The 16670-nt window shown below is 49.3% G+C and overlaps 1 pseudogene; it reads left to right on the top strand.

Annotated features, from left to right (window-relative positions):
• Window positions 1-349: 349 nt before the first annotated feature.
• LOC102727655 (ubiquitin-conjugating enzyme E2 variant 1 pseudogene) lies at window positions 350-906 on the top strand (annotated as a pseudogene).
• The last annotated feature ends 15764 nt before the right edge of the window (window positions 907-16670 follow it).

Genomic DNA, 16670 nt, shown 5'->3' with positions numbered 1-16670 from the left:
CGCAAAAATTCAAATCTAACAATGTCACTACCCTGCTCAAAGCCTTTCAAGGATTCCTGATCACTTAGGGATCAGGTCGAAGCCTTCCGTGTGGCACGCAAGGCCCTCCGAGGCCTGACCACCAGCCAGCTCTTAACTTCGTCTCCTGCTGGCCCTCCAAATGCACACTACGGCTGCAGCAAATGAAACATTCTATAGTCCTTACATGTGACCCCATGCCTTCACATATACCCATCTCTGTCCAGAAGGCCTTTCCCTCAGCCACCTAAAGAACTCAAAGTCAGTCAGCAAACTCAACCCCCACCTCTTCTCGCCAAGCTCTTCCTGCCATGTCCCCTGCCTCCCCTAAGCCAAGCAGTCCCTCTTTGTGCCACATAACGACCCTGAACAGAGCACTTATTTAAATGCATCAAGATGGTTTCCAGCGACAGTGACGCAAGATGGCAGCGATGCAAGATGGCAGCCACCACGGGCTTGGACAATTTATGAAAACCGAATATACAGCCTTAAAATAGAATGTGGACCTAAATACCCAGAAGGACCTCTCTTTGTAAGATTTGTAACAAAAATTAATATGAATGGAGTTAATAGTTCTAATGGAGTGGTGGACCCAAGAGCCATATCAGTGCTAGCAAAATGGCAGAATTCATATAGCATCAAAGTTGTCCTGCAAGAGGTCCGGCGCCTAACGATGTCTAAAGAAAACATGAAACTCCCTCAGCTGCCCGAAGGACAGTGTTACAGCAATTAATCAAAAAGAGAAACCACAGGCCCTCCCCCCCCCATTCGATTAAAGCATTTTCCACAGTAGTACATTTTCTAGTTACATCTTATAGACCTCAAAGTACTGGAAAGGAAGCTCCCATTCAAAGGCAATTTATCTTAAGATACTGTAAACGATACTAATTTTTTGTCCATTTGAAGTATAAAAGTTGTGCTATAAAAAATAAATAAATAAATAAATGCATCAAGATGATCTCTTGGTATGTCTATCTGCCCCACTAGACTACAGCACCCTGCAAGGAGGGGTCTCTGTACTATCCATATTTGTACCCACAGTGTACGGCACAGCGCTTGGCCCAGAGTGGGGCACTCAATGCGTGAGGCACGAATGAATGGTTGAAGGAATGAACGTAAGTGATTCTAAATCTCCTGAAATCTTGATGGACCACTGGCAGTGACAGCAGTGACAGAAGGGGACACCAGGGGGCAGAATTACCTTAGTTTTGTTTGGCTTGTTGGGAGTGGTACAGAAAGCTGCCTCCTTGGCGCTTCCCCCTCCCCCTTTTCCCCTGTGGGAAAGCCGGTCTGTTCTGGGCCTGCCCAGCTCAGTCAGAGTTGGCTGCCCTGCTAGCTCCAGATCCCTAGATCCTCAGTACCCAAGCCTAGAATATCTTCGTGGACCTGAAAGGTTCTGCGAATCCCAGGGAAACCCTGGGCCCGGCCCAGGCCCCGTGGCAGCTGCAAACAGGACTGGGATGAAGGTGAGGCGGGTGAGGTGCCTAGGGTGCAGAATTTAGGGAGGCGCTCACCCACTGCAGGGCCCAGGCAAGTGCAGAGTCAGCACCTGACAGTGAGCGCCTCCTGACAATTCGCGCCCTGGGCGCCTCACCTGCCTCGCCCCGGCCCTGGCCCTGGGCACAGCACTGAAAACTGAGACCTTGTTCTCCATCCGGCTGCCAGGCCAGCCTGACCCCAGAGGGGCCACAAGGAGGTAGGGGCTGCAGGAGCTCTTTGAAGGCAGGTCTGATGGATGGCAGGTACTCAGGGATAGTGTTCCACGCTGTGTAACTGGTTCATCGTAGTCTTAACTCGAGGGGCTACAGACGTACAATGATTTTCTTTTTCTTCAGTCACTATCCCCAACTTGGGAGGGGTCTGGAGGCTTCAAAGTTCCCTGAGGTGGGAGAAGCTATTCAGAAGCTATTCAGTCACTACTTCTTCCAACCAAGCCCCCTGCCCTCATGCCTTACACACTTATACACCCCTGCTGCTCCCAGGGTCCCCTCGCCCAGTGGCCAGTCCTCTTGGGTAGTATAAGGTAAAACAGCTCAAACCTCACTACCTTCTGAGGCAACCACTTGACCTGAGGAAAGTGCCATGAGTCTGCCATGCAAGCAGATGTCCCACCAGGAATGAGATGCCATTCTCCTCTCCTCACTGGCCCCCCAATCTTAATGGCTTTCTCTTGGAACCCCCTTAGCTGGTTGGGGGTCTGCAGGAGGGAGAATCTACAGCACCAGTCCAAAGTTTCCTGATCCCAATGATGCCCCCCTTTCTGCTTACATAGACGGGGAGGGGAGGGGATTGGGAGCAGTGGAGTGGTGGCCCCCTACTGCTGGAAGTCCCTTAGCAGTTCTCATCTGACATTTGACCTCAGCTTTAGGTCCTAGTAACCCATCCTAGGCCTACAGGAGAAGTCCCACTCACATCCTGCTGAAAGTCAACTGCATAACTCTGCATGCCTTGGCTCCGGCTCCCAAGGATCAGAGATAAAATGAGGGCCTTTATTGACCCCAGCTATTTTCAACTGGGCAGAAATGAGGCTTAGAACACCATCGTGCCAGGGGAGGAGGAAGGGATTAGCTGGTGCCCAATTTGCAAGTGAGAGGCGCCTTGGGGTAGCAAAAAGAGCAACTGGTCGTCATTCATTGGATGCGGCCTTGCGCAACTCATGGACCTATCCCAGCCTCTGTCTCTTCATCTGTAAACTGAGGATAACACAGATGTCTCAGGAATGTAGTAAAGATCCGATGACACCAAGTATGTAGAAGCCCTATATAAACTGTAAAGTGCAGGTCAAAAGAGAAAGGCTAATTATTAACCAGTTAGAAGAAACTGTCCCTACCCTCAAGAGCTTATGGGGATTGGGGAGCAATTCAAAACATATGGTAAATGGAGGCTGAGCTGTCAGGAGCAGGAGAGAGTACTGGTTATAGCAGGGGTCTTTGAATCTGATAGGCCTGGGTTCCAGCTTTGCCCCGTACAAGCTATGGGACTTTGGGTAGATTGCTTCCCCTCTCTGAACCTTGGTTTCCTTGGGTGTAAAGTAGGGATAATAACACCTCCCTCGGGATGTAGGAGGATCAGATGAGATACCACACAAGAAATATGAGCTACTGGAGGGCTTTGTACGTCGTGGTATACAATTGATGTTGGTTATAGTTATTATTATTAAAAGATCAGCAGGCATGACAGTGGGAAGGGGGAGTCAGGGAAGTTTTCATAGGAAAGATCAGGCTTGAACTTGGCTTTGAAAAAGGAGAATTTGGGAGGTCAGATGGGAGAAATGTCTTGCCAGGCATTAAAAAAAAAAAAAAAGCCAAGGCCCCAAAGTTCACTTCCATCCTTTCTCATGGATGGTTTGCAGAGATGGTCATACGGGTAGCCCAGACCAAGAGGGGCATACCAGTGAGAAGTCACAGGGACCCTGGAGGAGTGAAATGACTCTCTTGCTCCCGATGAGATTCAAATCCCCTCACAGGCAGAGGAGGGATCACCCTGGGCCAAGCTGTGTAGTCTGCCTCCAGTTTGTGACCCAGCATGGCCCTGAGACCCCGGGCCTGTCCCTTTTCCTGAGAAATCAGTCCTTAAGAAAGTGTCTCCTCCTGGGGTGCCTGGGTGGCTCAGTCGTTAAGTGTCTGCCTTCAGCTCAGGTCATGATCCCAGGGTCCTGGGATCGAGTCCCGCATGGGGCTTCTTGCTCAGCAGGGAGCCTGCTTCTCCGAGACCTCTGCCTGCTGCTCCCCCTGCTTGTGTTCCCTCTCTCGCTGTCTCTCTCTCTGTCAAATAAATAAAATCTTAAAAAAAGAAGTGCCTCCTCCTTTTTTTCATGAAGATGGTGCCAAAGGTGAAGAAGGAAGCCCCAGCCCCTCCCAAAGCCAAAGCCAAAGCCAAAGCATTGAAGGCCAAGAAAGTGGTGCTGAAAGGCGTCCACAGTCACACACACAAAAAAAATCCACACATCAGTTACCTTCTAACGGCCCAAGACACTGTGTCTCTGAAGGCAGCCCAAATATCCTCGAAAGAGCACCCCCAGGAGAAACAAGCCTGACCACTATGCCATCATCAAGTTCCTCCAACTACCGAGTCAGCCATGAAGAAAATAGAAGACAGCACCACACTTGTGTTCACTGTGGGTGTCAAGGCCAACAAGCACCCCCTCAAACAGGCTGGGAAGAAGCTCTATGACACTGATGTGGCCAACGTCAACACCACGATCAGGCCTGATGGAGAGAAGAAGGCATGTGTTTGCCTCCTAACTGTGATACTTTGGATGTTGCCAACAGAATTGGGATTGTCTAAACTGAGTCCAGCTGGCTAAATCTAAATATAAATTTTTTCACCACACACACAAAAAGAGAAAATGCCCCCAGGTTGTCACAGGACAAATGACTGAGCCCTTGAAGGGAACTGGTATGCATTTCAGTGGAGGCTTCCTGGAGACCATGCCTTATCTCTCACGTTTCCCAGCTGCTTGGTAGCTGGGGCTCTTGCTTTCTTACATGAAACCTCAATGGATTCCTTGAGCCGTTTACATCTTCATTGTGGGCTGAATCCCAGGACCCAGGAAGCACAGTTTGCATCTGTCTGAATACCCAGGACTCACTGGTGCTGGTGGCACTCATCTGCTTTGGCCCTACGGTGTTTGGATGAACAGGATATATATATCATGTCCTTTTCTCTGCCACCGTGCATTGGTCAGGATTGGCTAGTAGTAACGCCCTAGTAACACAGAAACCCTGAAATCTTGGTGGTTTAACACAGGAAAGGCGTCTTGTTCACACAACAAGCTGAGCTCTCTGGAACATGTGATCTTTGAGATCGCCATAGCAGGGAGGAGAGAGATGAAGAAGCATGTGTCTAAGTCAGGTTGGGCTGCCATGACAAAATGCCGCAGATGTGGGGGCTTAAACAACAGAAATGTATTTTCTCATAGTTCTGGATGCCAGGAAGGCCAAGATCAAGGTGCTGGCCAATTCAGTTCCTGGTGAGACTCTCTTCCTAGCTTGCAGACTGCCACCTTCTCACGGGCATCCTCACATGGCAGGGAGACGGGGAGAGGAAGGGAGAGACAGAGACAGAGAGATCACTTTCATGACCTCATTTGATCTTAATTACTTCCTTAACACAAATACAGCCACACTGGAGGACTGGAGGTTAGGGCCTCTTAACTACCTCAGCCCAGAAATGGTGCACACTACTTCTGATGACCCTCCCGCCTTGGTCAGAAATAGTCACGTGGCTCAAACTTAACTGTAAGGGAGGCTGGGAAATGTGGGGGAGCATATGTATTTGTTGAGCACGATCTTTGCCACACACTCTCTTCTGGGCTGAGCTTTGCTGGAAAAGGAAAGTCTTAATGGTCAGAAGAATAGCTCTGAGATATAAGGAGGAAAAACACACGGCTGGGACTGTCTACCACGTAGGTTCAAAGAACCAAGACCTGGAACCTGATTCTGAATAGAATTTTCAGGGGTGGGCGGGGGAGGGTAGGAAGCTTGTCCCTGTGTTTGGTATATTTTGAGCTTTACTATGTCCTACCCAGGATGTAAACAAAATGTTTCATCACAGATATATCAATAGATGCTCAGGAAGTTCCAATGAACTGCGCAGAGACCAAGCTTTTGATTCAACTTCTAAAAATTGATATATTGAATGTCCCTCCACCAAGCTCTGTTTCTTAATTTTTTAAAAAATCATTTAGGGGGCCCCTAGGTGGCTCAGTTGGTTAAGCATCCAACTCATGATCTCAGTTCAGGTCTTGATCTCAGGGTCGTGAGTTCAAGCCTCACGTTGGGCTCCACGCCCAGCATGGAGGCTACTTAAAATTTTTTTTAAAAAATCATTTTCCACTAATGTCAATAAGAAAAAGGCTAACAATGTGCAGCCAAGTCAGAGTCTTCAGAAACCTGCTTTAATGACTAGATAAGCCTGCTCTGTGAGCTACACAGCCATGGTTGATTTTTAATTTGCTGGAGAGTGTGTTCTTTTAAACGGATAAGCTCTGCTTCATTTGGTGGCATTTGGGAGACAGTATAACAAACCTACCACCTCATAGCCTGGCCTCTGTGTGGACTAGTTCAAAGTTTGAATTGGTGAAGTCCAAAATAGACAGGCTTTGCTGTTCTGAAATGTCCATAACCATGGTGGGGAAATGCATGACTGGGTGCCACATCTTTCCTTTTTTCCAATAGACTCTGGATGATTGTGCAATATGTTTTGACAGGTTGTTTTAGGGAAAGCTCTTGGTCATCTGGCTTCTCTTATTGCAGCTTATGCCCGAGCCTGCCTCACCCCTCTGCCTGATGACCCAGGCATGCTGGCCCCCATTGGGTTCCAATAGACCCCAAGCCCTTTGCTGCCTCAGGGCTTTTGTGCTTGCTGTTTCCACTGCCTGGAATGTTCTCCCAGATTTTTGCAGTCTGCTTCCTTCCCACCTTTCAGGTCTCTGCTCAAATGCCACCACCTCACAGAGGTCTTACTAGTCGTTTAAAGTAAAAACCTCCCCTCTTCTCCCCCAGCCACCCACATACATATACTCTTTATCATCACCCAATATATTTCTTTGGTAACAATGGTCACAATCTGTACCTATCTGTTTCAATTACTTGCTTATGAATGACTTGGAAGTGATTTCTGAGGGATGGACCTAGTAGACTGAATTTCCTCAGGGAAAATAGGGACTGAGGTCTCTATATCCTCTGTGCCCCCCCCCCATAGAGGGAGGGGCACTGCTGACTTGTATTTATGAATATTTGAGTCCTAAAGTAGCAGAAGAGTTACCAAAGCCCTGGGTGAAAGTCGCATGAGCGTCAACTGAACACCTACTGTGTATAAGTTTAGTACTCACTGTGTTCTAGGGCTCTAGAAAGTCATGGTCCCTGCCTGACTTCATGGAGCTTGCAGTTCTTATGGAAGACAGACAAATCAAGTAATTACACCAGTCCTACTCATCATCATCATCATCTTCAATATCCTGATAGCAGTAGTAACAGCTAACGTTTACGTTGTGCTTACATATTTTGTTCTGGACATGGGGGGGCGGGATATAGATCCTCTCCTAGAAATACTCACCATCTAGAAATAACAATACAAATAATAAGTGACACATAGTTCCAAGTACCTTACATCTAGTAACTCATTTAAACTTCACAGTGGCCCCATGCAACAGGCACCATAATTATTCCCATTTTTACAAACAAGGACACTGAGGCTCAGAGAGGTCAAGTAAGTTGCTCGAGGTCACCCAGCCTTTGAGTGCAAAATGAGCTATTATTAGTCACTAACCGGGGAATTCCCATGTTTCTGTTGTGGTTGTTGTTGACCCAGGTTGCTTAGGAAGTGCTACATCAACCCCAACTGCAGTTTAGATCCTGTCTGCTGATAGTCATGGTAAACAAACAATGCTGTAGGAGACCTGTATGTGTGCCCAGAGCACTTCTGAATTTTCTCATTGATTTTGTATGCGATTGAATAGCTTTGAACCTCAGTCACTGAGGCCCTTCCTCAAGAGTGACCGTTGCAGTAACCCATCTTGGCAGGGAAGTCATGTTTATAAGAGTTTTTCTTTGTTCTAAGTTAGGCTCTCACACTGGCCAGTTGAATGGCTGTGCTCCCAAATGCCATGCCTTCCCCTCAGGGATGGCTGAGAATGCATGACAATGGAAATATCATCACGTTTTATATAGTGCTCAAAAAGAACTGAAATCAGTGAATTCATTCATTCAACAAATTCCTCTCAAGGACTATTCATGGTGTTGGGGCACAGCACTGAGCAAAACAGCCAACCCTTTCCCCTCCCCTGCCTCTGTGGTCCATACCATGTGACAGACAGCAAAGAAGAAGAATAAGTAAAAAATATCATTTGATGATAAATGCTACTGGAGAAAAAGAAAGCATAGAGGGGGGATGGGTGCAATTCTAAAGAGGGTGGCCGAGGGAGTCCTCACTGAGAAAGTGACCAGTGAACAAAGACCTGAGAGAAATGGGGCAATTCCTATTTCCTGGAGACTAGCCCGAGGCCCTGGGCATCATTGGGGCTTGCCAAGGCCTCAGAGATGGATCTCCTTTTTTTTTTTTTTAATTTATTTATTTCAGAGACAGAGAGAGTGCAGTGGGAAGAGGGAGAGGGAGAGAGAATCCTCAAGCAGACTCCAAGATAAGCAGGAGCTCAATACGGGGCTCGATCCCAGGACCCTGAGATGGGGACCCGAGCTGAAATCATTTGTCGGACGCTTAACCAACTCAGCCACCCAGGCGTCCCTGGATCTCCTCTTTTCAAGTCTGTTTCTGTGATCTGCAGGTGTTGGGGTGTGCTTGGCATAAGCAGCTCAGACCAAGGGCACCCACCTGCCCACCCTGCCAGGGCTTCAGAAGCTGTTATGCTGAAATAACCTTGCCCCCATGCCCCTCCTGCCACTGAAGGGGCAGGTGGACCACCCCAAGAGGCTCCCCAAAGTCTCAAAGGGGCAACCCCCTTCCCTAGCATTTTATTGGTTCCCTGCTGAGAACCTCAGCTGCTGTCTGTCCTTTTGGCTTTATACTTTCAGTGTGAAGGCAGCCCTGGGATAGGCCCTCCCTCCCCCTCCCACAAACCCTCAGCAGCCTGTGTTCCACAGAATCACTTCCCTGCTGGGGGTTGTAACATTTGCACTGAAGAGATATTGTCAAAGCCTGGGATGTGTGTGCATGTGTGTGCATTGCAAGGGGGGGGATGCGTCCCAGAACCCTCATATTTCATCAATTCATGGCTTTCGCTTCAGCATGGGACTAATGAGGTCATAGATGTGGATTCTGGTTTGTTTCATTGGACAGTATAACATGGAATTATGAGCATGAGTCTAGCATCAGATGGACTTGAACTTGAGTACTAGTCCAACCATGTACTTGTTCTATGACCTCAGACAAGTCACTTTGAACCTGGCTGAGCATGCATTTTCTCATTTGTAGAATGGGGATAAAAAAGCAACACCTTCTTCATAGGATTGTCAGGACGAAATGAGATCATCTTTGTGAGGTGCCTAGCACAGTGCCTGGTACATAGCGGGTGGGCTGTAAACGGCAGCTGTTATTACTATTAATTAGCGAGGCCTTGCTGAGCACACGCTGTACACCAGGCACTGTGCTAGGCGCACGAGAGTGGAGGAGGGGCACTGAAATGAGTCAGACAGGGCTCTGTTCCTCACCCAGCCCCCAGTCCAGCTGCCTCATGCATGGGACCTTGCAGCTGGATGTGTGAGCACCTGCTGTGGCTCCCACAGGGTCCAGGCCAGAGAGTGTCACTGGCCCGGTGCACCAATCACACCCGCACCTCCCACGCCCACACCAGTGCTAGAGACACAACTGAGTGCGAGTTCAAGGCCACCAGCGGAGCAAGGCATGCTTTTCCAGCTGCGCGTAAGACAGGGGGTGGGGTGCCAGTGCTGTGGAGGTCATAACTGGGTCACCAATTTTCTGTTGCCCCTCCTCAGCTTTTTTTTTTTTTTAAAGATTTTTATTAATTTATTTAACAGAGATAGAGCACAAGTAGGCAGAGCGGCAGACAGAGGGAGAGGGAGAAGCAGGCTCCCCGCCGAGCAGGGAGCTCGATGCGGGGCTCGATCCCAGGACCCTGGGATCATGACCTGAGCCGAAGGCAGACGCTTAACAACTGAGCCACCCAGGCGCCCCCCTCCTCAGCTTTTTGACCACTGGCAACGGGTCATGACTCCCTCCCTTTTCTTGGGAAACGGCTTCCCCTCCTTGTCAGAGACTCTGCCTATTATCTTTTCCGTCTTTTTCTTTTCACCACCTGTGCACTCCCCAATTCCTGTCCTTAGTCATTACTGGCCTCAGTGGTCAGTGGATCCCTCATGTCAATGGGGAAGCTCATTGGATCATATCAATATGTCTTACTGGCCTGCAGGACATGGTGCACTGTTGGGTGCTTTTGGGAAGAGGAGGGGAAGGGAGGGGAGAAATGAGTCCTTGGTCTCTGCCCTGGCTGACGGAGAGTGTCATCTCGTGTGGGAGGGAGGGAGGAAGCCCACAGGGTATTGCGTACATAGCCTAGTGTGCAACTCTGCAGCCCGTACTTTATGCCATCAGAGAAGGTGAGAGCAGTGAGAACCACAGCAGAAGAGGTGGGACTAGGGCTTGAAGGAGAGGAAGGATTTTCTACGCTACTCCCCCTACTCTCTCTCCCTTCTCTCCTTGTCATCACTGTCCTCCCTTCTTCTGAGGCTTAGTTATTTCATCTGCAAAATAAAAGTGCGCATATTGGAGGCTTGTGGTGTCACCTCTCCTGCTTCCCGTTCTGAAAACTCATTGGAAAGATCTGCTTCCTTCGGGCTGTTCTCCCAGGCCCGAGCCCTGCAGGCTCCTGTGGATGTGTCCCCAGGGGAAGGACGCATGAGGGTCCAGACTTGGGGTTCTCTGCTCCTGCTTGCTGGGATTTGGGGAACAAGCCTGTTTCACTTTTCACCCAGGCTGGAGACAGGCAAGGATGCCAAGTCTAGAAACTGCCTTTCTTCCAGAGTCAAATGACTTCCTCTCAGCACCGGTCCCTTTAAGATGAGAGAGAAGCCAAAAGAGGTCTTTGATGTTGTTCAATGGAGAAATCCATCAGGTAGGAGCAAGCCCGGAAATGCTGAAGTGGAGGGCTCTATGGCTGTTGCATTGGTAGGGGCGCTGCCTGGACTTTGTTTTTTGACAGCAAACATTCCCTGACATAAACACAGGCAGAGCAGGGAATAACAACATTCAGTCCCCAAACAAACAAAACAGGAATGGGACCTGCCTCCCAAGGGGGGTGGCTCTTGATGCAGTGGTATTTCCTGTGGTAAACATGATGGCGTTTCCATTCTTGTCCCCGAAAGGACACCCACCTCAGAGCTTAGTGGCTGCTGGTGGGGCTCAGCAAGGCTTCCTGGAAATGGGCCTGGATTCAGAGGGGCATGCCTCCCTGCCGGAGTCAGGCCTGGGGTGATGGCCACTACTGCACCCCTCAAAGCTCCCTAAGACCCATTACCCTCAGGTGCCTGAAACCCCAGCTTGAAACCACCTTCCTTTTCTACCTCATCTATGACTACTCCCCTTCATACACCAAACACTCTAGCCCTAACAGACTCATCTCTGCTTTCCATGAGGGGGCCATGTTTCCTTACAGCCCTGACTCTCTGCTCGTTCTATTGCTTGGACCATTGGGCCCCCACCCTGTTTCTGCTTATCCAAGAGGCAGTGGTTATGAGCATGACTCTGTCTAGGTTTGATTCTGGGCTCCATCACTCACTATCTGTGTGGCCTTGGTCACATCACTTAATCTCTCTGTGCCTCCATCTCTATAATGTTAAATGGGGGTGGTGATGGTACTTACTTCATAGGATTGTGGTTAGCCCAAATGAATTACTATTTTTAGTGCACTTGGAAGAGTATCTGGTACTTAGTAAGCACTATATAAAGTGTTGGGAATTGATATCCAAATCCTACCCCCTTTCAAAGTTCGGTTCAAATGCCACCTCCTCCATGAAGTCTTCCTGGAGATGCTCTCTCCCTCTTCCAACTTCCCATAGCTTTTTTGCTGGATCTGCCCTGAGAACCTAACTACTTGGTGTTGTAACAATGTATGCACAGGTATCAGCTACCTGAGGGCTGGGATCCATTCTGTAATCTCCACAGGGCCTTACACGTGGTAGGGGCTCAGTACATGCTCGGTGAATGATTGAATGGAGCTGAAAAGGATCCAGAGGGATAGTGCAGCCGCTCTTCAGCCATGGCTGGCTTCTCCAGGGAAAGGTGAGGGACCCATCACCAGCCAGTCATGTTTGTAGCAGTGGGGCCGGTCATGCGGATCCATCACTACCCTCTGATCAGGTCTTCTTTGTGGGCATTGACAAGGCTGGGGCACGGTCAGCGGGACGGAGGGAAGGGATGCACCAAGCTGCCTCCACCATGTTGTTCCCTGACCGTAACCGTAAGGCACACTGGACTGGATCTGGGCTGCTTTATGCCCACTCTGATCCTACGATTCTGTCTATAGTACAGCCAGATCAATCCAGAACTCAGAGCAAATGCCACACATTTCCTTCCCCCAAAATGCAGCTTACTGCTCCTCTTCCCATGATTGACCTGGTTCCTGCTGACCTTGGGCCTCCAGAGGTTGCCCATTTTCTTTCCCTCCTGGTCAGGGATTATGGACACATCCAGCACCTCCTTGAGTCAGGCCCATATCGATTGAAGTTAGACTTGGGTCCTACCAGGGTACTGAGCTGTTTCATTGGTAACCCCAAGCACCCTTATATACTTTTAATGACTCTACTCTCTGACTTTTGTTCTTTGCCTATCCACCTCTTGCTGAAATGACTTCTCTGTGGGCTTCAAGTGACCATAGCTTTTTTGTATATTTCACAGCACCTAGCATGGTGGGGGTGGAGGTTGGCCTTGCATGTAGTAGAGGCATCCTTAATCCTTTTTGGTTCAGTTGCTGAATTAAAGGGTGGGGGGAGGGAAATAAAGTTACAATCACTCTGATCATATTCTTAACTTTTAAAATTCTGATCATGCTAGTGGATCCATGAATTACCAGAGTCCTGCATGACCCTTGAGTTCTAAACAACACTATTATGAGCTGCCCTCCACCTCTGTGCCATGATTTGTGCAAGTCAAGAGCCCTGTCCAAGGTATTGGTGAATTTCTTGGGGTGGAGGAATAGGGAAGATTTATATTCTTTTTTTTAAAAGTAGGCTCCACACCCAACATGGGGTTTGAACTCACAACCCTGAGTTCAAGGGTCGCATGCTCTACCAACTGAGCCGGCCAGGAGCCCCAGAAGATTTATATTCTTGTGGCCTCCTCTGCCACCCAGGTTTCTGTGGCTTGGAGCATGGTCTCTGCTTTCACTGCATTGACCAAAGCATGAAACCTTGACCCTTCCTCAGTTCCCACCAAGTAAAGGAGAGTAGAATTTACTGAAGGTCTTTGGTGGATGGAATCCTGGGGAAGGGGTCACATCACACACAGATTTTCTTCATTTCTTTGGCTCCTCTGCCCCTCTTCCCCTCTGCTCCTCACCCTTTCCCTTCAAGGTTTCTGAGGTTACTACAAATTCATCACCCACTTCTGAACCCTTGGTACCTATTAAGTGTGTGAATATCAGGGGTAAGTATCACTTTCCTCACGAACCTATCTGAGTCTTTTTACCAACATAGGTTGTTCTTGCCCTGTGGATTCTTGCCATTAAGTAATGAGATCTCCTCCACCTCATTACATGAGCAAGCTCCTTCCCCTCTCTGGGCCTCAGTTTCATGGTCTGTAAAATGGACTATAACCACTACATCAGTCCTGTCCAATAAAAATATAATGCAAGCCACAGACATAATTATAAATTTTCTGAGGTGCCTGAGAGGTTCAGCCAGTAAAGCATCCAACTCTTGGTTTTGACTCAGGTCATGATCTCAGGGTCATGGGATCGAACCTTACATTGGGCTCTGCACTCTTGGCAGCGGGGGTGGGGGGTTGGAGTCTGCTTGAGATTTCTCTCCTTCTCCCTCTGCCCCTCACCCCGCTCTCTCTCTGTCTCTCAAATAAATAAATAAATAAAATCTTCAAAAATAAATAAATTTTCTAATAGCCACATTAAAAAAAATGAACAGGTGAAATTAGTTTTTTTTTTTATCCTCTTGGGTAGCAAGGGGGGAGCTACTATAGAATTTTTTAACAACATTATCGAGGTATAATTGACATGACTGGAACATACCTAAGGTATGCAGTTAAAGTTTTGACATATATATACATCTGTGAAACCTTCCGCACAATCAAGATAGTATCTTTGGGCCCTTTGTAATTGTATGTTTAATGATGTATTTTATTTAACCCAGTATATCAAAAATATTGCCATTTATATATAAATTCAACATGAAAATTATTAATGAGATATTTGACATTCTTTTTTCATATTACGTTTTCAAATTCCAATGTGTTTTACGCTGACAGCATGCCTCGTTTTGCACTAGCTCCATTTCAAGTCATATGGGGCCGCTGGTGACCATTTTGGACAGCAGAGAACTACAAGATCTCTTAGAACCCTTCCCTCTCTCTCACCGAAGGGCTCCCTGTGTCTGAATCTCTCCTGTGCATTTCCTGAAGTGTGTCTTCATCTTTGATCTTCAGGCTCTACTGTGCTTCTGCCCCCGGATCATTCAGCTGTGTGCTGTGCACCCAGGGGCCGGTGAACAGACTGCTTCGCCATGCTCAAGGCGGCTTGAACCAAGTGTTCCGGCTGCGTGCCCTACCCAGGGCCTAGCCCCTTATGCAGCCTGCCATCTGGACCCATAGTCACCCCCACCCCGACTGAGACATCCAGAAGAGGGCCACTGCTTGGAACCCCTCTTAGACAATCGATTCCAGAGCAGGCTCTGGATGGAGCCATTTCTGTCAACAACAGAGTTAAGGTGGATCAGTTATGAGGTATATTACTACTAATAAAGTCTGCAAATGGGTGACTTTTTATTAGAAATGAGGTTGGATTCAGGATTATTATTATAGATAACAGCAGAGTTAGAGTTACCCTAAACAAGGTCGTTTTCCCTCCAGCAGACCTTCTTGAATGGGACACGAAGGGTGTGGGGTTATAGCTTCCTGTTGGCATTGCACGCGGCCCCTGCCTGTCTTCTCTAGGCAGGACCCTGGAGTCACCATGAAGCACCACTCCTACGTGTGGCCCTGCTTGCTACACATTTGGGTTGGGGAGGTTGTTATCGCAACCTGAGTATGTCAACGGGAGCATGTTCAGAGTGTGTCGTGGTGCCAGGAAGGCTGAGAAGTTCCGGAACAGGGTACCGAGATGGGATAGGTTCTCCAGATGAGAGGCCTCAACCTGTCTGGGGCTCGGGGCCGGTCACTGAGGCACTGTGGGAAGACGTGGAGGCTGAGCAGCGCCCGCCAAGATGGAGCTGGGCTTGCCATCTTCCAGACCGCAGTGCCCTCAGCACCAGCCTGGGGGACAGGCAGGGAAAGGGCGGTAGACAGTCACCCTAAACTCGCGAAGCTTTCCTGTAGGCCCAAGGGGCCCCTGCTGGGGCTTGGAGGAGCTGCCTGCCTCCCCCAGGGACCGGGGAGGGAAGCTGGGAGTGGGGCTGCCTGCAGCCCGAGCTCCCAACCTGTAGGACAGCCATCTGGGGCCAGAGGGAAGCTGCAGCTTTTGCTTTTGCAGCTGCAGCGGCAGTGAAGAAAGCGGGAGGGCATCCTGAGGCGGGAAATGCCTCTCGGTGTCCTCCCCAGCTGCTTCCGGCTTCCTCCTTCACGGATTCGGCGCCTCCTCTGTATCCCCGCCAGCCCCGGTCCCATGCCCCAGGTTCTGGCAGGCAGCTGTGCACCCCTCTCGGGGTCCGCACGTCACAGGTCCGCTGAGGGGCTGTCAGCTCCCCATTGTTCTCAGGACTTCTCCGGCATTCCTTTGGGTCAGGAGGGGAAATGCCTGAAGCTTCCCCCCACCTCCTCAGAGATGCTTGGCCAAATAGTCACCACCATTCTTGGCTCCTCAAGGGACACGGCACCGCAAATACACCTGCTGGAGGTCAGAGATGGAATCTGAGGGGCTTGGGCTCACCCTAAATGCCCCAGGAGGGCATCTTTCCCCTCTCCCTCCTGAGCACACACACACAGTTACTCCACAGTGAACACGCACACACACACTCCCTACTCTCAATCCTACCCATTTCTGCCTAGTTCCACACATGCTTTCATACATATGTCCCCACCCAGCCCATTTTTCCAGGGAAGATATCAGATGTGACAGAATCAGAAACTACTTTTGCTGTGGGTGTGGACTGAAACTCTTCTAGAAAGCCTTCCTTGATGATAGGTAAACCTTTCGGGATGGAAGCTGACCCCCCCCCCCTACTATGCACCAGGCTTATACACACTGGGAATACAGTAGAGAACACACCAGACAAAACCCCTGCCCTCCTAGAGCTCACATTCTAGTGTGGGGAGGGGAGAACAATAAAGAAACAAGCGCTGAAGTTCAGGAGAAGAACATTCTGGGATAAGGAGTAAGAAGTGCAAAGGTCCTGCTGTCAGCAACCCTCAGTTCCTGGCCACGTGGAACGCTCCATAGGGCAGCTCACAACGTGGCAGCCAGCTTCCTCAGTGCAAGCAAGAGATGCCAAGAGAGTGTGAGGAAGACAGGAGTCAAAGTCTTACAATCTAACCTTGGAAATGACAGCCCATCACTTCTGCCATATTCCATTTGTGAGAAGCAAGTCACTAGGTCTGGCCACACAGTCAGGGAGGGGTTGGATGAGGGTGGGGATACCAGGGGGCGGGGATCATGGGGACCCTCGTAGAGGTTGCCTACCACAGAAACCAGAGGACTTAGGTGGGCGCAGGATCAGTGGGATCAAATGTCTGCAGAGACATCAAATAGAATGAAGTGTGAGGTGGGCGGGGGGTGAAAACCAGAGGGCAGGAGTAAGAGGATGGGCTACCGACAGAGAAGATAAAGGCAGCCAGCAGAGACCGTTTGTCTCAAACTTTGCTGGTGTATGTCAGTGGATGGACAGAAGCTCCAAGCACATTTGAAGGCCAAGGCGAAGGCAAGGAGCCAGCGGGGAGGTGAACATTACAGATGGTGGAAGGGAAAGGGAAAGTGTGGAGCCAGACTCCTAGGAGAAGAGGCAGGGCATCTTGTC

The sequence above is a fragment of the Leptonychotes weddellii genome, chromosome X (genome assembly GCF_054177405.1).
Source record: "Leptonychotes weddellii isolate Sample4059 chromosome X, ASM5417740v2, whole genome shotgun sequence".
In the NCBI taxonomy this organism is placed as follows: domain Eukaryota; kingdom Metazoa; phylum Chordata; class Mammalia; order Carnivora; family Phocidae; genus Leptonychotes; species Leptonychotes weddellii.
The sequence above is the reverse complement of the archived record's forward strand: the minus strand, read 5'-3'. Positions and strand labels throughout refer to the sequence as shown.